General features: G+C 53.6%; 1 protein-coding gene across 5 annotated transcripts in view; it reads right to left on the bottom strand.

Moving 5' to 3' along the window:
* The window catches only part of CBFA2T3 (CBFA2/RUNX1 partner transcriptional co-repressor 3), an 87,348-nt gene that overhangs the window by 53,014 nt on the left and 10,757 nt on the right, over positions 1 to 23,577 (bottom strand). Inside the window, exon 1 of one of the 5 annotated variants that reach the window (XM_037142326.2) lies at positions 6,286 to 6,583. The exons of 3 other annotated variants lie outside the window; for them this stretch is intronic. The gene's annotated coding sequence lies outside the window, so the exon portion shown is untranslated. Of the gene's footprint in view, positions 1 to 6,285; positions 6,584 to 23,577 lie in introns of those variants that run through there. One more of the 5 variants, XM_037142325.2, reaches the window with a different exon arrangement.

Raw genomic sequence — 23,577 nt, 5'->3', positions numbered from 1 at the left:
GTGTGTAGTGATGTGTCCTCAGTTGTCCATGTGGGTGTGTAGCGACAGACATCCAGGGATAGGGCCTTTGTGGGTACCTGCAGTGGATGCTAACTTTGGTCTCTGGAGTGCGAGATTCTGGGTGGGGCAAGTCTGTCCTGAGTTCTATACTGGCTCCCACACGAGCCTCAGTCACACTTAGACGATGTTGCCATATTGTTACAGTGCAGCTGGGCTGGGACAAGCAGGCAGGGATTGAAAGCCAGCAAACAAGCTTTGGCTGGTACCAGTTCTGGCACCAGTTCTGGCTGCCTAGATTGGCCTGTGAGCACCCCACTGCAGTCGAGTGGAGGCCACACTTCCTTCTGCTTGGTTTTCATACCTGCACATGCACACACAATATATGCTCACACTCGCACACACCCATGGGCGCAGTCACACATAAAGGGCTCCTGAGGCCAGGGTGACAGTCAGGCCATGGTCCGTGGAAGAGCTGCTGCCCCTCTGGCAAGAGACTAGGACTTTGGAACCCCAAGGCCTGGGGAGAAGTCACCACCCGCTGTTTGGGGACCTGGTGTGGCAGAAACACAGAGGTCCTACAATTAGATGACCGGGTTCTGAAGTGGAAATCCCACCTCTGCCACCAAGCAGCTATAAGGAGCGACGACCCCGCCTTCGGTTTCCTCTCTGTGAAAGGGAACGGAATGAAGCTGTGTCCTCAGGCGGCACAGGGCACGGAGAGCTTGGCCCTGAGCTTGCCGGGTCCCTAAGTGTGTGGAGGCGGGTCAGCAGACGCAGGGGCCTGGGCTGTGCAGGGAGGGAGAAACAGCGGTTGAGTGCAGAGCCGTCTAATGTTCCACCCACCAGTGAACCCCAGGACGGCACACTCAGTGTCCCCCAGCCCTGCAGCAGACATGACACCACACCCACGAGCCAGAAATCACGTCAGACACACTCGGATCTTTCATACCTTATCACAACCTGAGGAGACAGGAGCCCTGTGTCTGCATTTTGCTTTTGAAACCAAAGACACTGAGAGGGTGAGTGATTTGCTGATGGTCACACAGCCACTGGGAGAGGAACTGGGGGTTCAGATCTGGCCAGTGGGACTCAGAGAAGCCAGCATGCTGCCCATTTCCCTCCCCACTGCCTCAGAGAGTGGGGAAGGGGTTTCTGGGGTCGAGCCAGGAGCTGTGGCCTCCTCTGGTCTTGAAGACCCCCCCCCCTCGCCTCTCAACACCTCTCCTCCCTGCCTGTATGAGGGACCCAGGGCAGCTGAAGGACTTCCGTTTCCTGGCTGCTCCCAGGTCAGGACCATGGGGAGAGAGCTTCCTTGTGAGTCCCACAGTCACCCAGGGCCATTGGCGTGAGAGGACTTCTTCTGACCCGCCCCTGAGAGGTCCAGAGGTCTGTTGTCTTGCCCGTCCTCCTTCCCCCCTGCCCTCACTGTGGACTTTCCTCTGCTCAAGTAAACAGAAGAATGCCCCAGGGTTAGGACATCCTCTCCAGACCTCCTCCTGCCGTGTCTGCCACACTCCCGGCCCCAGGGGCAGCCTGGGTGGCTCCCAGCACCTCAGGCTCTGGAAGGCTGACAGTGTATGTGGACAGCGCACAGGACGGAGGCAGGCAGCTGAGAGCGTGTGGCTGAGCAGCAGAGGGGGCGCTGGCGCCTTGGCGAAGAGACATCTTCCTTATTACGCATCTTTGTTTTCCTTCCAGTGACATCTGGCTCACCGTGAGGTCCCACGAATTACAAAAAGCAGAAGTCTTAACTTCTGTTTTATTACTGCAGGAAACCATGCTGCAAACAGCGTGGCGGGAAGTGCATTCTGGTTCTTGAATGCCTGAGGCTCCAGCCCAGCCCCACGCCCCGAGTCCCGGGTCTGGCTGTGAACTCACAAGTAGAAACCAGGTACCAATTATTTATCACTTTCATCATCATAAGTTTCCATCCTGAACGCCAGGTCTCTGCCTGGGTCTTTCCACTGATGCTGCAAGGGCGGCTTCCACTCCAGGAATTTCTTTCCAGACAGCAGAGCCCTGCTTGCATTAGTGTTCTTGGCTAAAGGCGGCCCTCAGAGGCACTTGGGGGCTGGGCCTTCTCCTGCAGTCCCTGCCCTCCATTCAGCCTTATCTGGGCCCCATGTAAAGGGGAGGAGGTCTCAGCCTTGGGGAACCACAGAAGTAGAAACAGACCTGCTCTTTTTTCCTGTAAGACTGGGGGCAGGACCCCAGGAAAAGATTTGGAGGTGCGTTTCATTGTTCCAAATAGTCCCAAGGAGACCAAGAGCCGTAAGCATGAGCCAAAATAAGCCAGTGAGTGACTGATTTCTTATAATACACAGCGTGGTGCCTGCCCAGCCTGGCCAGGACCTGGAAGGCCCAATCTCCCAGAGGCTGTTACACAGTCCCTAAAAGAGCCCGCCAACCCCTCTGCACTGCTCCCAGTGAGCCCTGACTCTCCAAGGCCATACCCACCAATCAGGACTTCCCAGCCTCCTCCTGTCCCTAGTTGGACCAGGCAGTGGCTTCAGGTTTGGGTGCACCTCTGATCTCCAGGGGCTCTGAGTGAGCACATGCCCGGGGGCCCCGCACTGGCCCTCAGGGGTCCAAACGGAGAAAGCTCCAGGGGCCTGGCCAACCTCCACCCTACGGGAGCAGCAGTGTGGAGCCTGCCCACCTGTCTCTCTTGAGCCTCTTTGGCCTTAGCATCCCTGACTGGAAAATGAGAAAAATGAGCAGCCAGGGTACCCCCCCTTCAGGGTCGTTATGAGGTCAAGTGCCAGGGAGCTTGCCAGCACAGAGCCTAGCACAGCGAGTTTTTGTTGGTACTGTGTTATTCCTCCTCTGCCCCTGCCTGGTACGGCACAGGTGTTCACTCACTGTCTGCTCAGTGAATGAGAAGGCAGCTACTTCCTGAAGCCAGTTCTGTGCAGTAAGTGAAATCATGGCAAGGCTGTACTCTTGCATTACAAGTGACAGAGTTCAGGCCACCTGCCTCCTTCCAGGTCTGGGAGGTGACACCAGCTGCCCAGACAAGCTTCCTATCCATGTGATGAGGTGTTTGGATGCCAGACAATGTCCAGCGGCTTCTTAGGGGTCTTGAGCAGCAATGATTCTCTCCCAGCTCCGGTGTGAACTGGCAACAGCTAGGATGGGGCTGGCCTTGGGCACCTGTGACCTGGCCAGGGCAGCGGTGCTTTTCCTCCCCCCTGACCTCAGGAACCCTCTGTGTCGGTCACAGCTGTGCGTCTCATGCCCGATGCGAGTCCAGGTAAGAGTTCTGATATCTGAGGCATTAACCCCTGTCAACACAAAGCAGTCAGCCACCTGTCCCCACAGGTGTAGAAGGAATGCTGACAGGAAGGCCAGGGATGAGGGCAGGAGGGCCTCAGGCAAAGGGAAACCAGCACAGCAGTGGGGGTCAGAAGCCAGGTGGCCACTTTCATGCTGTGTGGGGAAGGGAGGGGACAGTCAGAACCCAGACTCCCCTCCTGGGCCTGAAGACCCTGCACCTTTCTTAGGCATCTGTGAAATAGGGAAGATTCCTCCAAACTTGTAGGAGTTGTGCAGACTCAGACAGTGAGTGGGAGTGCCGAGAGGGGCTTGGCCAACAGTAACCACTCAACAAGGCACGGACACTCAGTGCTGTTGTGGCAGACAGACGGCAGGGACTGGTCAGAGCAATGCAGTGGGCAGCCAAGTGCAGGAGGCAACCAGCAGGACAGAGCTGCCCCACGAAAATGCCAGGTCCCTCCCTGAGAGCTCCCTTAATGAAGCACCTACTACGCGCAGCTAGCTCTTCACCACACCCCAGGGAGGTACATCGCAAAGCCTCTTCCCTGTTTTGGACTCCTAACACACACACACACACACACACACACACACACACACACACACACACACACACACACATGTGCACCCCACTCACTGACAAGGGAGGCAATTCAGGTCAGTTGAATTCAGCCACTGAGTATCCTAAGTATCCTGGTGCCATAGCAGGCTGAGAATGAATCAGATGATCCTAAACACCACTCACTCGTGAAGCCACAAGGAAAGGGGAGGTAGGCCAGGTGCCCCAGGAAGGTTTTGGGAAGTAGGGAAATGCTTTGCTCAGACCCCACCCTTCCTGCTGCCCTGGGGGATAATCGGCTGGCTGGTCCTCTGAGAAGTGGCAGCCCTGCTGGCTTGAATCTTTCAGATTAGTGACCCAGCTTTCCGGAGTCTCCAGATCCTTGCGTAGGAAGGAAAATTAATTTCTTCCAGTCATGCAGAAATGAAAGTATGTGGAGCCAAATCAGAGAGATTTCCTGGAGGTGGTAACTCAATTATGTGGATAACCTGGTGACAGAGGAAGAATGTGGGGACCAAAAGGGCCAGTGGGTGGCCTGAGGCAGCCCCAGAGGGTCCAGGAGGGAGACATCTTGCTGAAATCCTCCAACCCACCAGCCGTAGCTTGGCTTGTGGGCAAGCAGGTACCATGCATGTGACTGTCCCTTCCTCCCATCACACACAGATCGAGGCACCACCAGAGAGAGCTGGATTCCGCCAGAAAATTGGCCCTAATGTGATGTTCTCCTCCTTCTCTGCGTCTGTCTAGCTCTTGGGGAGCATGGAATGCCACATCTGTCCCCACTGCTTAAGCTTATCTTCTTTCTCTCCTTTTCCCTTTCAACACGCGAGTAGTAGCCTGGCCACACAGCCACCCAGAGAATGCCGATACGCAGGCACAACAGCATTGGCTGCACAGAATGGACCCTCTGCCTCCTGGGCTCCACTGAGTTTTTGAGCTTCCCTTGTCCAGAGGGCAGAAGGGTGGGGTGGGGTGGGGCAAAGGACACAGCTTGACCCCAGTGCACGTCACAGTGCCAGCTTTCTATGAACAAATGTGCCCAGGAACTGAGAGCAGGACTTTCCTGTCCCTGTGCTGCAGCCAGGGTACCAGGGGCTGCCTTGCATCTGGCATAGGTAAGAGAGGGACCCTCTCAGGCACAGCCCACCTTTCTCCTGGGGTCTCAACCTCAAGAAGTTTCTCGAACCTTGCAACAACTTGCAATGCTAGGACACAGAATAGCTATCCCCCTTTGTTCCCAGCAAACCCCTGTCCTCTGAGGGTGGCTGTCCAGGGAACCTCCTGCTTCTGGGTCTAGGGGAGGAAACACACACCCAGTTAGACATAATGAAGCAGTATCCTGGCCACAGGGTCAAAGACAGGGCCTGATTATTCAGCTCACTATACACCAGCACATAAGGTCTCCTCTATTCTTAAAGGAAATATTTTTCTCCCTGGCCTCTGGAACAGGCCCTGGCTCTAATAGAGGGGGATACAGTTTTTGGGGGGAAGGAAAGGCAAGGGTTCCCACACATACAGGGGTCTACCCACTTCTCTGTGGCTCCTGGGCCCAGCACACACACAGTTCCCTGGGGCTGGAAGGAGGGACAGCCGGGGTTGTATTCAGAGGCCAGTGGCTCGCAGTGTGGCTTGCCACCAGCCCCACTGTCTTCTGCTTCATGTAACCCCATCTAGGGCTGAATTTCCAGCCATCTGTCCCCCCACATCGGCTCACACCTTCCTCCCTGCTGTTCCCACAGCCTGGCTCCCAGCCTGCCCTATACGCAGATGGACTGGCCCCAAAGGGTGTGAGCATAATCACTGCCACGGGGCTGGGCTGCCGGGAGGCACCGCGGGCTGTCAGGAACCCTCCCCCCAAAGCTTTCAAGCCCCTCCCCATCCATTCAGAGGGGGCAGGACCCCCTGGGAGTGTCTGAGAAGACTTTACCACAAGACAGCCTAACTCCTGACCACCACTCTCCTGAAGGACAGAGCCAGGGACCAAAACAAGAGAAGGAAGGGTTCGATGGAGCTTTGAACACCCTCCTCAGCCAGGTCACCTCCATCGCTCCTAGGGTCACCCTTTGTGCCCCCTCCCAGTCCCCTTCACCTGGCCCAGGGCCTTTGCCAGGAAGCCCAGATATGTCAGGGGAGCCTGCAGGACTCTCCACCTTCCAAACCCAGTTCCCACTTTAAGTTTGACCACATCCCCGGCGGTCAAGCTCTCAGTTCACCTGAGGGGCATGGCGGTGGGGATGACAGTCAGCCCAAGTGGGTGGGCCCTGAGTTCAGGGTTGGCCCCACCCTGACACGGGCTCCAACTTTGCAGAGTGGGGAGGGGGGTGCTGAGAGCCACCGGTGCACTCGGCGCGGTTGCAAGAAGGGCTGCAGGACGACCCCAGGACAGCAGCCACGGGCGAAGTCGAGGGGACAGCGACGGCAACAGCGGCGCACGGGATGGACGGGGCACTTACGGTCCGGAGGTCCTGCGGATGGAGGCAATCGCACTGCTGCGACCTGGCTCCTGAAGTGGCTTTTCCTTCGAACTCGGTCCCCACCTCCGTAACTTGGGGGCTGTCCGCGCTCTGTCTTCTCCCGCCTTGCCAGAATTAGGCACACGGCGGGGCCGAGGTGCGCGGGGCGGCCGCATGGGCCATACCCCGGGCTCGACTCAGGCTGCTCGCTCCTCCAGCCCGGCCGCCGGAGCGAGAACAAAGCGCTAGCACCGCCCCGGGCGGTCTCTGGCCTCTGCGGCCACTCCGGGTCTAGCAGCCGCGCCTACGGCTCGCGGGCGCCCGGCTCCCGCTTCCGCGCGCTCGCCGGACTGTCTCACAGGGCCCCGCGGCCCCCGCCCCGCGCGCTCCGCCTCCACCCCCTGCCCCCCGCCGCCGCCGCTGCGCCACCTGCCTCCCTCTCCGCGCCCATTGCACTCGGCTCCGCCCCGGGGCGCTGGCGCCCAAGAGGGGCCCGGGCTCCGAGCGGGAGCGCACCGGCTGGGGGGGGGGGCGGAGGGCCTCAGCCCGCTGCCTCTACGGTCCTTGCCCTGGGGTAGCCGCGGACCTCCGGGCGCGCCCTACCAACTGTGCCAGGGTCTCTGGGGGGGGGGGCGGGGAGTACAGCTGGCGGCCCTGTGAGGGCTGCTCCAACGAGTGGGAGTGGGGTGTGTGTGCTGGTGCGCCGGGTGCCTTGTTGGGGGTGGGGTTCGGAGGGTGCTGCGGGATCCGGGGGGGAGCTCTTTTCTGTAGTGAGAGAGCGCGGGGTGCGGTGGAGAGAGGGATGCGCGCTGCTCCGAAGCGGGGTCGCCTGCGACAGCAGCGCTCAGTGCTGCGAAGTGGGGAGTGCCGAGTGAATGTGCGGGAGCGCGGGGTGCCGCTGGGGGAGACGCGGGTGCCTTGGGGGTAGCAGTGTAGATGCTGTGCAGGGAGCGCAGGTGCGGTGCGTAGCGGGCCCCACGCTTTCGCCCACCCTTGGCGCCTCCACAGGCCGCGCCCGGGACGAGCGATCTGGGGCCTGAAGGGAGCACGTAGCTGCACACACCCACCTCTAGCAGTCGGCGGCTGCCCGCCTATCAGTTTTAGGAGTCCTAGCGTCAGGCGTCAGGTAGGGAAGCAAGCGGCAGGCGCCCCTCCTCCGGCCTCCTGCCAGCCCGCCGGGTGGCCCGGGAACAGTCGGGTTGCCTCTACGCTGGGCCAGAAGGGGGCGCCTTCCCTCTGCCTCCCGCCTGGGTCTGCTTACCCCACGGAGCGGGGTGGCGGCGGCGGGAGGTGGGGGGCGGGAGGTTCGGAAGTTAATCAAGGAGAATATGCAGGAAGCGCAGAATCCCATGCTCTTAGGCCTCAGAGGCCCCAGCAACTGCACGTACTTTGCGCTCATTTCCATATCATTCATTTACTGCCAACCCGCAGAAATGCCAAATGCCCCAGGCTACTGCCTGGGGACCTCTCACACCCCACTTCACTCCTCTTCCTCGGCGTGCCCCCACCTCCCCATCCCCATCTGCTTTACCTCTTTACCTCATATGATTTGTGGCATAGCTGATGTATTTGCCCAGTTGTACATTTTAGTAAAATGTACATTTTAGTAAAATCACTGTCTTTTTCTTTCCTTTCTCCCCAACCCACACATACTTTATTTCTTAGAGGTAAGTGAGGGTCCCAGGGTCACAGTCTTAGGAAACAGAGGGGCCAGAACTTCAGAAGAGCAGGGCCTTGATTTGCATCTCATTTGGCATAAATCTGCATGCGAAGGTTCAAGGTCCCCAATTCTCAAGTATAAAAACACGGCGATGTGCCAAATATGTCCCTCTTCTTCCAGATTTACACCATAGGTCTGTTTCTCTCCGACCCTTGGTCGGAGGAGGTAACCAGAAACGGACTGAGAGGCTCTGGGAGAGGGGAGAACTGCTCCTGCTCTCCCACTCCACCTCCAAGGGCACTGGGCAAAGGTCTGGTCAGCTGAGTCACCAAGTAGCCACATGGCCCCCTGCTAGACCCTTGACCTTCTGGGTTCAGTCCTTGTAGAAATAAGAGGGGGTGTGGTGAATGACTTAATTGTAACACCAGTGTCTGATATCTACTGTTCCCCTGGCTTTCAGAATGTGTTTCGTTCTGGGTTCAGTCCAGTCACTGCAGAAGAGCAGAGGGTCTTGAGCCCATTTCACGGAATAATGCAAATCTACAAGTGGTGGGCGTATTGCTTAAGGCCAAATGCTTTACCCACCAATGTTTGTTGACGCTGACTCCCTTATTCCATGGACTCTGAGATAGCATTGATTTTAAAGTGCACCAGTGTTTCATGTGCCTCTAAGAAATTGAGAACATGCTCCACGTTATAACCCTTAGATGTGTCTAGGTTTCAGAGATGTTAACATGCAAAAACATGGGCCAGGTGGGGTGATGAGTGGTGAACAGACAGTCTGAAGCAGCTTCCGGGGGGCTCTCCGCTGGGTAGGGAGGTAAGTGCCTCCCCAAACAACCACCGAATTCCCATGAGCATTAGCTGAAGCCGTACCCAACCTGGGCCAGGGGTCCCCGGCAACTTGACCCCTATAAACAACACATCATTGTCTCAGTTCTTTGTGCTAAATTACTGATTGCAATGTCCATCTGACACACGACTGAACCCTGAGAATAAAACTGCAATCACAGAGACCATGCCTTGAGCCCTGTGTCAATCTGAAGGGCTCCCTCGTCCCCACCTGTGGAAACGGTGGCTGATGGGAAGAAAGAAGCCGACAGAGGTAGCGCTTCTCCCTCTGCTGCGGCAGGTCAGACTGACAGCCAGTCCGGCCTGGCCACATCGCGGCCTGGAGAGTCCTGACGGCAGCTGTCTGGCATGGAAGAGATTTTGCAAGAGGCAGGCACTGAGCTGAGCACCATCTCTTCATTTTCCCACTTCTTGCCCATCTGCCAGGCAGATGCTACTGGCACCTCCACGTTACAGGTGTAGGGACCGAGGCTCTGACAGGATGCACAACTGTTCTCAGCCACACGGCCAACACGGGTGGAGGTTGAATACCAATGCTGCCTCCTCACCCACTTGGTCTCCTTGTTGCCTCCCATGGACTGGCTTATATCGTCACAATGGCCCAGTCACAACTCCTGGGCACTGTGAGATGACATTTAGGGAGAAAAACCCCATCCCTGCCCAAAAGATATATGCAGTCTAGTGAGCAAGGCAAAACGCGTTTACCAGGAGACCCAATCATGGGCAAGTCAGCATCAAGGCAAGGCACCACCCTGAAGTACTGGACAGAGGGGTGCAGAGCAGGCGGGTGGCAACAGAGAGCAGTGGAGCTGGGAGTGAGTGCCTGCCCCCTGCAGTCCCAACATGCCAGTGTCCACAGAGGCAGGAGTCCAAGTCACTTAAGAGGAGCTACTCTCTCATCTTCCTGGGTTGTAGCCTCCTCAGGGGAAGCCAGCTCTCCACCAGCATCTAGTGCCCTCCCCCCACTCCATTTTGGAGAGGGGACTTCTACTCTGCGAAAGACACTATTAAGAGAATGAAACAACAAACTATAGACTAGGAGAAAATATTTGCAAACCACGTATCTGATCAAGGACTGTTATCTAAAATATATGAAGAAATTTTAAAACTCAGCAATAAGAAAACAATCAAGTCAATTAAAAATGGGCAAAAGATCTGAGCAGACACCTCATCAAAGAAGATACGCAAATGGCGAATAAGCACATGAAAAGATGCTCAACATCAGGTCAACAGGGGAAACACAAATTAAAACAAGATACCACTATACACCTCTGAGAATTGCCAAAATACAGAACACTAATAACAGCAAATGCTGGTGAGGATGTGGAGCAACAGGAACTCTCACTCACTGCTGGTGGAATGCAAAATAGTGCAGCCACTTTGGAGGAAAGTTTGGCAGTTTCTTTCAAAATGGAACTGTTCCTACCATGTGATTCACCAATCATGTTGCTTGCTATTTATCAAAAAAACTGAACACACATCTACCGACAAATCTGCACGTGGGTATTTGTTGCCCAATCTTGGAAGAAACTGAAAAGTCCTTCGAAAGGTAAAGAGATAAACAAACTCTGCTCTATCCAGACAATGGAATATTGTTCATCTATAAAGAGAAATGAGCTATCAAGCCATGCAAAGACCTGGAGGAAACTAAGTGCATATTGTGAGTAAAGAAGTCAGTCTGAAGAGGTTCCGTTCTGTATGATTCCAACTCAGTGACATTCTGGAAAAGGCAATACTATGGAGACAGTAAGAAGATCACTGGCTGCTCTGACCGGCATGGCTCAGTGGGTTGGGCGCTGTCCCACGAAGTGAGATGTTGCTGGTCTGATTCCCAGTCAGGGCATGTGCCTGGGTTGCGAGTTTGGTCCCTGGTCAAGAAGTGTATGAGAGGTAGCTGATCAATGTTTCTCTCTCACATTGATCTCTTTTTATCTCCCTTCCCCTCCCAAAAAGAAAAAAATATCAGTGGTTGCCAGGAACTGGGGGACAAAAGAATGAGTAGATGGAGCACAGAGGGTGTTGAGGGTAGTGAAACTGATCTGTATGATATTATGATGGTGGATACATGGGTTTTTGGTGGATGGTGGATCTATGGGTTTTATCTAAACCCATAGAATGTACAATATCGAGAGTGAACCCTGATGTAAACCCTGGACTTTAGTTAGTAATAATGTATCAGTATTGACTCATTAACTATAACAAGTTGTTACACCAGTGAAAGATGTTAATAATAGAAGGGGCTGAGTGGGGGTGGAATTTGGGAACACTCCAGGATTTCCGTTAAAATTTCCTGTAAATACAAAACTACTCTAAAACCAAATCATATTAATCAAAAAAGGCAACAGACCAAATTAAAAAGAGATATCAATGACATTTTAAAGGGTATCTGCAGTTGGAAAAATACACACGAATAGCTCTTTAACACCTGAATTTTTACACAGCTCCTTTTACTCTTCATGCATGTTTTCCTGTCACCCAATAGAATTTTATCCTAATATATTTTTGGTTTGAAAGTCTTTTGACTCCCTATCAAAGAGAACTAAGTAAATAAATTCAAAAGTCAAGATTAAACACTTTTCTTCCGGGGAAGATGGAGGCATAAGTAGACACACTGTGTCTACTCCTCACACAACAAAAATTAAGGACAACAAAGATTTAGAAACAAAAAAAAACAACAAGAACTGACAGAAAATTGAACTGTATGGAAGTCCGACAACCATTCATCCAGACTGGTAAGAGGGGTGGAGTTGGCAGCCGGTGGAGAGGGGTCTCGGCAGGAAAAAGCGGTGGCTGGTGGACCTGGGCACGGGGTGGCAACGAGCAGACCCAGCGAGGAGTGCAAGGTGGTTGGCTGACTGCAGACACACATTCGTGCGCAGATAAATCAGGCAAAAACGGGTAGGGAGACAGACCTCACAATCCAGGGCCCCAGCGCCCAGAAACAAAGCCTAAAAGCACTGATTGAAAAGTGCCAGGAGAGACTCCCAGCCTCACAGGAGAATGTGTTGGAGATGCCCACAGGGTCCTAGAACGTACACAAGCCCACCCACCCGGGAACCAGCACCAGAAGGGCCCAATTTGCTTGTGGGAAGCAGCAGAAGGAACTGAAATCCAAGAGAGAGCAGAGCAGGCACTATTGTTTCCTCTCTGACCCCGCCCCCACAGACAGCATCACAACCCAGCTACTGGGTTGCCCTGCCCTGGTGAACACCTAAGGCTCCACCCCTCATATGTAACAGGTGTGACCTGACCAAAAAATTATCGCTCAAACAGAAGAACAGATCAAAGCCCCAGAGCCAATAAATATGACCAAGAGATGGCCAACATATCAGATGCACGGTTCAAAACACTGGTGATCAGGATGCTCACAGGATTGGTTGACTTTGGTCGCAAATTAGATGGAAAAATGAAGGCTACACTAAGTGAAATGAAGGAAAATGCACAGGGAACCAATAGTGATGAGAAGAAAAGTGGGACTCAAATCAAGGGAGTGGACCAAAAGGAAGAAAGAGACAACCAAACAGAAAAGAATGAAGTAACGAGAATTCAGAAAAATGAGGAGAGGCTTAGGAACCTCCAGGACATCTTTAAACGTTCCAACATCCGAATTATAGGGGTACCAGAAGGGGAAGAGGAACAGCCACGAGTGGAAACCTTATTTGAACAAATAATAGAAGAGAACTTCCCCATTCTGGCAAAGGAAATAGACTTCCAGGAAATCCAGGAAGCTCAGAGAGTCCCAAAGAAGTTGGACCCAAGAAGGAACACACCAAGGCACATCATCATTACATTAGCCAAGATTAAAATGAAGGAGAGAATCCTAGAAGCAGCAAGAGATACGGGGACTGTCACCTACAAAGGAGTTCCCATCAGACTGTCAGCTGATTTCTCAAAAGAGACCTTACAGGCAAGAAGGGGCTGGAAAGAGGTATTCCAAGTCATGAAATCCAAAGACCTACAACCAAGATTGCTCTGTCCAGCAAAGCTTTCATTTAGAATGGAAGGACAGATAAAGTGCTTCTCAGATAAGGTCAAGTTGAAGGACTTCATCATCACCAAGCCCTTATTATATGAAATGTTAAAGGGACTTATCTAAGGAAAAGAAGATAAAATATATGAACTGTGAAAGGACAGCAAACTCACAGTTATTAACAACCACACCTAAAACAAAAGCAAACTAAGCAGGCAGCTAGATCAGGAGCAGAACCACAGAAATGGAGATCACATGGAGTGTTAGCAACAGGGGAGTGGGAGGAGGAGAAAGTGGGAGAAGAAGGTACAGAGAATAACTAGCATAGACGGTGGGGATAAAATAGACGGGGAGGGCAAGACTAGTGTGTGAAATGTAGAAGCTGAAGAACTTATGACACATGGACATGAAGTAAAGGGGGGAATGTGGGTGGGAGCGGGGGTGCAGGGTGGAGGAGAATGAAGGGGGAGAAATGGGACAACTGTAACAGCATACTCAATAAAATATATTTAAAAGATAAAATTAAAAAAGAAAAAGAAGATTGAAACTCTGAACAATAAAATGGCAACATGTAGATACACTGTGTCTACTCCTCACACAACAAAAATTAAGGACAACAAAGATTTAGAAACAAAAAAAACCAACAAGAACTGACAGAAAATTGAACTGTATGGAGGTCCGACAACCATTCATCCAAACTGGTAAGAGGGGTGGAGTTGGCAGCCGGTGGAGAGGGGTCTCCTATCAGATGCACGGTTCAAAACACTGGTGATCATATCTATCAACAATTGAATCTAAAAACAAAGTAAGCAAACAAGAGGAACAGACAGAATGATCAACACAGAGAGCATTTAGATGGTTGCCAGATGGGAGGGGTTGTGGGGGGTGGGTGAAGAGGTGAGGGGATTAAGAAGTACAAATAGGTAGTTACAGATTAGCCAGGGGGATATAAAGTACAGTATAGGAAATGGAGAAGCCAAAGAATTTATAAGCAGGACCCATGGACACGAACAATGGTGCAGGGATTGCCTGAGGATGTGCGGGAGGTGTTGGGTGGAGGGGCACAAGGGGGGACAATTGTTACAACTGTAATAGCATAATCAATAAACATAATTTTTTTAAAAAGAGCATGTGATCCGAGCTGAGCCAATTACAATCCTTCTCTGGAATTTCTTGACCTGGAACAGAGGACTCTATCTTTTCTTTGTTCAGGAGGCATGTGTAGAACTGCTGGGCCATCTGTTTGGAGAGAGCAGGGAGGGTGTTCCTGCAGTACCCTGGCTGGACCTGGGGGCCTCGAGGCAGTCCCATCCTTGCCCTTCCTGGAGCCTGTTCCTCCAGCCAACACATTTCAGATCCTGGGTCCTGCCTGCGCTCCCTTGAGTGAAATGGGGGCAGGGGTGTTCTGTCACCTGCCACCACACGTCCTGACACACACCTCACCCCATGGCCTCTGCAGGGAAGTAGTTTGTGCCCTGGCACTTCCCAGCCCTGTCAAGCCCCGCTGTGCCCACTGAGCACTGGGCGGGAGCAGCTGGGTGCTGCTGGGAGCTGCTGCAGGCTGCTGAGCTCTGTGAGCATGAGCAATAAGAACAGGCCTGCCTGCTGCGGTGCCAAGGTGGAAGAGGTCCATTTGTCAGCCTGAGACCTGGGCAGGCCCCGGGATGGATGATCTCCAAGCCCACATCCATCTCCCTCTCCGACAGGGCCGTTTATTATCTCTTGAGCCAGGATGGCCTCTAGTCCTTCTGCAGGGCACCTGGAGAGCTTTCCACAAGATGAATCTTGTCCTGTCACTCCACCTGAGATAAAGTCCCCCACCTCACTGCTCTCCAGCTCCAGCCCCCTCAGGTAAGCACACAGCTGCTTCCAAAACAAGCTCCTCCCAGGGCTGCTGAGAGCCCCCCCACCAAGCCCTCCCCTCAAACAGCCCAGTCACAACTATTCCTGGGTTCCCGCAGGAAGTAGGGAACCCCTGATGTTATAGCTCTGGCTCCCAGCCCCCACTGTGTTCTGGGGTATGAAGAATCCTGAACCCACAGAGAGCTAGCTGTGTTTGTTTGCTGCTGAATGAGTGGCCGAGGAAATGAATGGCCATCCTTGCCTGCAAAGAGAAAGCCACCTGTTCCTGGTTTGTCCCTTAAATAAGCCCATAAAAGTCTCCCTTCCCTAGGAGCAACAGTAGGTGATGAGGAAGCAGAGCAGGAAGTGTGTGCTGGTGGTACACCCTCCTGTCCTCTGGGGTCCCTAGATCTCCCTTGTGTCCCTATCCCAACACCCTACCCAGGGTGTTGCCACTACTGTCCTCTGCCTGTGCCCCTCAGTGTCAGGACACAGAGAAGGAAAGATGCCGCCAGCAGGGCTGTCCTGGCTCTGAGGATGGGAGGGCGGAGGGGGCTTGTCATACAGGAGAAGAGACCCCTGAGATTGCCAGGTGAAACCACTGACTTCCCAGGTGCAGAGGCTGAGCCTCAGACAGGGAAACTCTGTGTTTGGCCGGGGGGCTCTGCTCCCTCCACCCAGTCCCTGTGCCTCAGTTCTATGAGGGGAGCCACTACTAGGGTCTGACGGGGCATGGGGCCCCCACTTGTTCAGAGGAACAGGAGCCCATCCAGCAGAGGGTCTGACCACGGGAGCCAGGCTGTCCCCTGCATTCCCACCCACCTATTGTGGCTGAGGCACTGCCAGGAAAGCTGTTTTCTTAACAGAAGAGATTGGCTATAGATGGCAAGGGCCCCTCCTCCTTTTCTCCTTGCCCTGCCAGGGCACCTGTGAGACAAAGGGTGGCAGAAAAGACCAGCAGCAAGCCCTGGGTCCCCAAAGTCAGATGCCACCAGCAGATGAACCACCACACCTTACTTCTGCCTCCTGCCCTGTGTTCCTGGGCCAGGCAGCACCAGGGATGAGTGAATGAATGAGTGAGTGCAGGAAGAGCTGATTCAGTGTGGCCAGCGTCCGCCCAGAAAGAGGAGACATGGGTCCTGCCCTGAGATGCTGCTTTCAGTGGCTGACAGATTTCCAGACCAGCCTGGATGTACGAGCACCTGGACAGGACCTGACTGCGGGGCAGGAGGGGATTGCCAGGCAGGGACAGCACAGGCACAGGGGCCCACCTGGGGAGCGGGGCAGGGATGCTGACCAGTGAATTTCTCTGTGTTTAGGCCGCGTGTGAGAGCTGGATGGCAGAGCAGCTTTCATTGCTACACAGTGCTCAGGGATTGGAATCACTGCCTATTAAAATCATAATTTCCTCCTGGGAAAATGAATATTTGGGTTTGTTTTGCTGTGACTAAGTCTCATAAATCTTAACAACATAAAGTTGTGGGGTTCCTTGGAGGGATCTAGCCCCCACCCTCTCTCTGGTCTCTGGACCTCGTGGAGTCCAGCACCTCTCCAAGCCTCAGTCTCCGTGTGCCACACAGGGACATGGACACCTCTCCACCTGCTCCTACACTGGTGTGCAGACAGCACTGGGCTTGGGGAGACATATGGCTTGGAGCGCTCCGATGGCATGGCGCCCCTTTTCTTCTGGAAACAGACCTGCCCTCTGGCCATGAGGTGGGCCCCTGACCAGACAGGGCCATTGGGAAAACACCTCCATTCTGGCCTCCTGCAGGCGGGGCGTGGGGCAGCTGGCAACACGTGGATCCTTCCTGGGGTCCGATACTGAGCATGGCAGAGAAGCCTTCCTTCTACTGCGTTGCTCATCAGGGGGACTATAATGGGGGCTGCCAATGCTGCCTGCCTATGGTGGGGCAAGTGCTGGTGGGCAGAAATGAGCCTGCAGGGACCAGGGATCAGCAGAACCCAGAGGCACCCATCCCTGCTCACATGCTCAAGGCTCTTTCTCAGATTCTTAGCTGAACAGTCATGTTCCTTAGTGACAGTTGTATGCATCGCAGCTCACACTTGCCTGAGTGTGGTTGAGGCCTCTTACAGGTGCTGCCAAGCACAGTGGAGGCCAAACAACACGTCACGGTTCCGGAGGACAAATGCCCCCTTGCCGGCCTTCTATCACATTAACTAACGGTCAAGAGCTACCTTGTGACCCCACCCCTCAGCCAGAACTGACAGGCCAGGACAGCACAATATACCGTCTCCTGGGAATTTGGGGAGGGGCTCTAGGGTTCGACAGTGTGGTGGAGAGGACCGTGGCCTGGGCCTTCAGCCCCCAAAGGCTCAGCAGCTCCTCCGAGTGGAGGGGCCGGAACACCTGGGGGGCAGGGCTGCATTTCTTCTGTGCACAAGGGGATAATCACTGAGTCGAGCCTGCTGTGTATGCCAGTCCTCATCACAAGAAAGTCACCATGAGCAAAGCCTCCTGGCCCCGTGGGACACAGAGTGCCCCCAGCTTCTTCCTGGGAGATGATGAGGTCAGCTTTGTCCCCAGGGACCACCCTGCTCCCCGGAGCACCGGCAGCCCCTGGCAGGTGGTCCAGGGCAAGGCTAAGGCTCTGCAGGCTCCCCTACTTGCTCCCGCGGGGCGTACCTTGATTGCTGCACATCAGCCAGGGTGCACATGCAGAACCCCAAATCCCAGAACACACGACTCACTCCCAGGGCAGTATTTGAAGCCTAAAGTGCCTCCGAGAATCTGTCACACTCTCTCGCAGAATGGAAGCCACCCCTGCACTTGAGCCCCGCGACCGTGTCCCGTGGCAGCTGTGGGTCAGACTCATGGAGGATGAGTTTTTGCCAGGAGCCCATAACCCTCACTCTCCCCAAGTGCTCTGTAAGGTTGTAGAGCTTTCTCACTAGTCAGGAAACCCAGACTAGTGCTGGGACCCCTCACCAGAACTGCTGCTGTGCCTGTTCCCTAAAAACACCTCCATCTCATGGCTTTGGTCCCTGGGCCCCCTCTGACAGCAAACACAATACTTGCTGATGGGCTGGGACACAACGTGGACAGCAGTGCTGTGCACACAGCACAAACTCAGGGCACCTTCGGTCACCCCTGGCAACCCAGGTAGCATGGTGGTAGAGATGACAGCTGGCATCAGCGTGTCACCTCCTGCCTGCACTGGCAGGCCACTCCACACGAGTCCTGCCCATCCCCACTGAATCCTCAAACCAGCCCTGAGTGGCCGTTCTTATCGTCCCCATTATACAACTTGCAAGTCAAGGCCAAGAGAGGGCCAGTAACTCGCAAGAGAGGCACGCAATGTGTAAGTGGCAGGGCTGGTTCACGCCCATGATGCCATGCTCTCCCAGCCGAGCAATGCTAACTTGAAGGCTGGCACAGTCCTGGCAATGGAATATGATCCAGCCAGAAAAGAATGAAGCCCTCGCACACACTGTAGTGTGGAGGAAGCTTGGGAACATCATGCTGAGTGAGAGGAGTCAGACACAAAGCCGGCACATCATATGGTCCAATTCATGTGAGATGTCCAGAACAGGCACATCCAGAGACAGAAAGTAGATGGGTGGCTGGCAAGGGCTGGGGGTGACTTCTAGGGCTACACCATTTCTTTTAAGGGAGATGAAAATGTACTAAAATTAGATCATGATGCTGCAAGCACAGCTCGGACTGTACTGCCGTCACAGAGATTGTACACGTTCAGTGGCTGAATTGCATGCTATGTGAGTTATCTCCAGACAGCAGTTTTAAAATCAAAGTACACCCAGAACCAAAGCACCTTCTAAAGCAGACACTCTTTCCCCTGCTCAAGGGGAGAAGCCACGGAGCAGGTGGGGGAGGGGAGGGAGGAGGGCCGGGGAGGGACTGGGTGCAGTCCCTGCATCAGGCAGCTAGGCTCAAGGAAGACCCAGGGGCGGGGAGCAGGAGTCCCAGGAACCACAGCAACCGTGCCTGCCTGGAGAGGAAAGCGCTCTGTGCGCAGGCTGTGTGGGGAAGAAGACCTAAAATAACCAAGAACCTGAAACTCCAGGGAGAAGTTGAGGGCGGCGTGGTCCCCTCAAATGGGGAACTCCTCCTGGAGGGAAAGGAGAAGTTTATTAGGGAGGGATGTTAGGGCGAAGCCAGGCAGGGGATGGCGGTGGGGATGGAGGAGGAAAGGTTTCTCACATGGAAACACTCAAGTTCTGAACATCCTTGGGCACCACATGCTGGTTCGTTTGTGGAGGAATCCTGATGGTAGAGGGGGAAGATTTCCACTTCTCAGATGCAGGGTCGGAGTGGGGTGGGAAGTGAGGGGGGACGGGGGTAGACAGAGAGTCCCGCTCGGTCACCTTTCAGCAGTCTGCTTTGGCCTGAGGAAGGGATACAAATTTATTCCTGGGGTCTGGGGTGCCCCAGGCTCTATTGTATCAGGCCAGAGCCAGCTCTATTGGCACCTTCTGCAGACTGAGGCCACCTTTGGATTCCTCTCTGAGCCCCTGCCCCAGCCGGGCCCTCCAGGTGCTCATTTGCTCACCCACTGTGAGCTGAGTGCCCAGCTGCGCCAGGTACCCTCTAGGGCTGGAGACTGAAGGTAAGCAGAGTAAAAACCTCGGGTCACGCCATTCATGTTTAAAAAGCATTCAAGTTCAATAGGACCAAAGCCGGAGTGGGGCCCAGACCCTTTCCTCAGGGGTGGGGTCACTCACAGATCTGTTGACTCACAGCCACTCCAGGGCAGGCTGTGTGCCAGGTGCTGAGGGTGCTGACCTGTGGGACTGATGCCGCCCTGCTCAGGTGGGGACCAGACAGTCACACAGATAGGTGCTGTGATCACTGGGGGGCTGTGATAGTTGGGGGTACCCCCCCATTGGAGAGCAGAGGGGGCCTCCTTGGTGATGGAGGTCAGAGTCACCTTAGCAGATGAAGGCAGGTCTGTGGGGAGGGATGCAGCTAACAGAGTAGTAGTGCAAAGCTGGGTCTGGAAGGAGCATGGGGTGCTCAGGGCCTGAGTAGAGGCTCACGGCCTGGTGAGGACAGAGGCAGGGGATGGCATGGGGCGTGCCGCCCCACTAAAGCTGAGTCATAGGAGAGAAGGCACTAGAAATAAATCAACACAATGCCATGATTGTCAGAAAAGCCAGGAAGGAGCGGGGTGGAAGGAAGGGGTTGAAGAAGAGAGAAGTTAGAAGCGAAGGGCCCCAGGGGAGCTCCCACCTCTCCTCTTTCCCCCCTGGTAGCTTGGAAAGGTGATAGAAAACTGGAAAAGAGAAGCTCTGGTGTCCAAACACCCCCCCCAACCACCCAGCTGGGTTAATGGGGTTATGGGCGTGGGACTGTTTGAAGACAGTGGAGGAGATGTGAAATTAGAAGCCAGAAAGTCGTGGTGTGAGAAGGACCTTAGAGATTTGGACTGGGACCCTATCGAGTCTGTTGAGCTGGGTGTCTATAACAGTTTTTTTTATAAAAAAGGACTAGCCCAGTTTTTGTCTTCTGTACCTTTTCTCTTGCTCTTTTTTTCTGTGTGGAAGGTAAATGTGACGTCTGGAGGTAGTGTAGCCACTTTGCAACTAGAAAGCTACAAATCAGAGGATGGCAGAAGAGAATGAGCAAAAAAAAACCCCCTGCGTCCAGAGGGCATCATAGCTGCACCAGCCTGACCAAATTGCCTGTGAGTTTTTGTTATACGGACTAAACCAGGCAGCCCTGTTTATCCTGCTACTCATTTTCTGCTGTTTGCAGCTGAAGGCAACCCTGCTATGGATACAGGGTTCAAATCCTTCATGTTTGGGGCTGGCAGAGCTAAGAAATAAAAATACAAGATGTCTCGTTAAAATAGAATTTCAGATAAACAGTGAAGAATTTTCAGTGTGTCCTGGTCGGTAGTTGGGATGTACTTACACCGCAGTTCTGTTTACTTGGAATCTGACTCCAACTGCAGCCCCGTTTGTGGAGGGAGCATCAGAGCCCAGAGAGGTCTGTCCGGGGCCTTGTCCTGAGCGGAGGGGGCTGTGCCCTCTTTGTTCTGGGCCTCCCTTATTTTCATCCTGCTTGATGTTGCCAGTGCTCTCTTTCTTTTTTAAAAAACTACATTTTTAAAAAAAGATTTTATTTATTTATTTTCAGAGAGAAGGGAAAGGAGAGAGAAAGAGAGCAAGAGAAACATCAGTCTGTGGTTGCCTGCTGGAGACCTGGCCTGTAACCCAGGCATGTGCTCTGACTGGGAATGGAGTCGGCAACCCTCTGGTTCTCAGGCCCACACTCAACCAAAACTGCCATAATGGGTGTATGAAGAGGATTTAGAAAAGCCACGTGACTCCTCACCCAGGACAGAGCAACTAAGGGTGGTGCTCAGAAAAGAGAACTGTGGAAAGTGAGAGAGGTAGATACTTCTATGGCAATTTGCCGTGATGCGACATTTTAATTACATTTAAAAAAGTATTGGTCACCCATGGGTAGGGGGTGGACAACTGTTCCCTGTGGATAGTGTGTGACTACTGACCCAGGACCTGCAGGAAGCACCCTGGCCCATGGGAGCACTGTGTTGTGAAGAATGCTGAGACCTCACCCAAGCTCGGTAGAAATGTGCGATGATAGATTGGCCACACCTGCAGCCCACACCAGTCGGTGCAGGCAATCACCCACAAGGCCACTCGAGAGGTGGACTTGGACCCAGATGTCCGAGTGGTTCCCAGCAGCTGCATTTCAGACGTGATACTGGTTGAGCCCTTCCGAGCGCCGTCACGCTCAGCATCTCCCTTGTCCCGCTGGAGGCACTCAGCAGGGCCCCAACACAGATGCCCCCAGAACCCTGGTGTCACAATGGGGAGGACACACCCTGGCGTCCTGCACCCTGAGAGTCACAGGCGCCAGCCCCCTGACTGGTTTCTGCACATAGGTATACCCTGATCCCTCCTGCTCAGAAGGGGACATGAGTGTACACCCTGCAGCACAGGTGTGCAGAGGTGCCTTGGGGAGGTTGGACAACATGCAGGAGCAAATGTGCTCTGTTGCCCGCAGAGGAGGAGGTAAAGAAGAGGCCTCTATGCCCTCTCTTTTTAGCCGCGCCCCCCAGGGGCAGCAGGGAGGCTCCTGGGCAGATAAGCACCTGGCTAGGGCAGCAAGCAGGATGCTGGGGGCTGGCTCCTCCCACAGCAAATCTGGAATCTGGAGGGGAAGCTAAAGGAAGCTGCACGGGCCAGAGCAGGAGAGAGATAAGGGGCCTCAGCCCTGAAGAGGGGAGGTGACACAGGGTTCCCTGGGGTGAGGTCACTGTTCCCTGTTTGCAGAACACTCATTGGATGGGTCAGCGGGACCCCTGAAGCCTGGATGAAGAGCTCACTTTCCATGCTTTTTTAGAAAAAGAAATGGAAGATTTTTTATTGTGGTTGAATACACAGAATATAAAATTTACCCTTTTAGCCACTTAAAAAAGAACAATACAAAAAACATTAAAAAGAACAGTGCATTGGCAGTAGTGCATTCGCAGGCTGCGTGATCATCACCTCTGCCTAGTTTCGGGGCTTTTCTTTGTCCCCAAAGTGAACTCCATCCTCTTCAGCAGCTACTTCCCGTTACTCCCTCCCCCAGGCCCCGGCAACCGCTGATCTACTTTCTGTGTCTGTGGATTTGCCTGTTCTGGACTTTGTATAAATGGAATGAGGCTTTTTGTGTCTGGCTTCTTTCACTTAGTATAATTTTTGCAGGTTCATCCATGTTTCTACCAACTCATTCTCACACATTCTTTCAGCTAATGTTGCCACTTCACTGTTTTGGCAGTGAAATGACCAGGCAAAATGCAGACCTGCATGACAATACCTCCACTGAATTGCAGACAGCAGCAGAGGGTGGGTGGGGAGGCAGCAGGAGGGTTTGGGGCCCAGCCAGAGGTGGAGGGCTCCTCATTTCTCTGAGTCCCTATTTCCTCACCATGAAGAGGGGACACGGAATGGAGGGCAGTCGGCTTGCAGTGGTGTCCTCAGAAAGAAAGGGGTTCTGTTTTCCAGTGAAAAGAGTACAGAGAACCCCTGCCACGCCCCGGCCACCCAGCCCTGTCCCATGCAGCAGGCAGGAGGTCTCTCGCCCTATTTCTGGGATCTTCAAAATGAGCTTGCACTCAGGACTTTCCACGTACCTGGACAAGAAAGTTTAAAGGAATCTGTGGGGTCCTCAACTTCCAGATTATCCTGGGAAAAAAAGGGGCCTGTGGTCTGCCCATTCCCCTTTCTCACCTCACCCTTCCTGACCCTTCTCTGTGTGCAGCCTGAATCCAACCACAGTGCTTTGCCTCAAGGCATAAAAACCACCAAGCCTCCCATGCCCCCCACCCTCACCTTCCTCATGTCCTCTTGGTGTCAAGCCTGCAGCTGCCAAGGGTCGGTGGGGGGATACGCCTATGTTGACTTTCTATTTATTGCCGATTGGGTCCCAGACTCTGAAAGTTAGGTGTTAAGTTGTAAGAAATGGACAAGTTGCAAACTACTTTTGTTCCACAGAAAAGTTTATGCTTTACTGAATGGGTTACCGGTCTTCCTGTAGATCATCCCTCCCTGGAATCAACTTTGCCCTCTGCCGGTTCCCTTATCAATGAGAGAGATACATCTTTGACACATGTTCATTTAAGACTTATGTTTTTCACCTTTTTGAAAGGTGTACTTTGAACTTTCCTTCCTGCCTGTCTGCCTACGTTCTTTCTTTTCTACCAGTTCATCCGTCCGTCCATCCACCCACCATCCATCCTTCCATCCCACCACACCCCCCTCCATCCATCCGTGCATCCATCCATTTATATCAGAATTGGAATTCAGAAGTGAGACAGTTGCATCATTTAATAACAGGCTTATTGGAATGAAAAGCAGACAAGCATCAGTCTGGGTAGAATGGTTTCCAGTGCAGACCAACTGGGCAGTTTGATTCTGTAGCAACATTTCAATTAATCAAGAGCACTAAATCTGTAGCTTCAAGATTTTCATA

This window comes from Artibeus jamaicensis, unplaced genomic scaffold (assembly GCF_021234435.1).
Source record: "Artibeus jamaicensis isolate MK-2021 breed Jamaican fruit bat unplaced genomic scaffold, CSHL_Jam_final contig_464, whole genome shotgun sequence".
In the NCBI taxonomy this organism is placed as follows: Eukaryota; Metazoa; Chordata; class Mammalia; order Chiroptera; family Phyllostomidae; genus Artibeus; species Artibeus jamaicensis.
The sequence above is the reverse complement of the archived record's forward strand: the minus strand, read 5'-3'. Positions and strand labels throughout refer to the sequence as shown.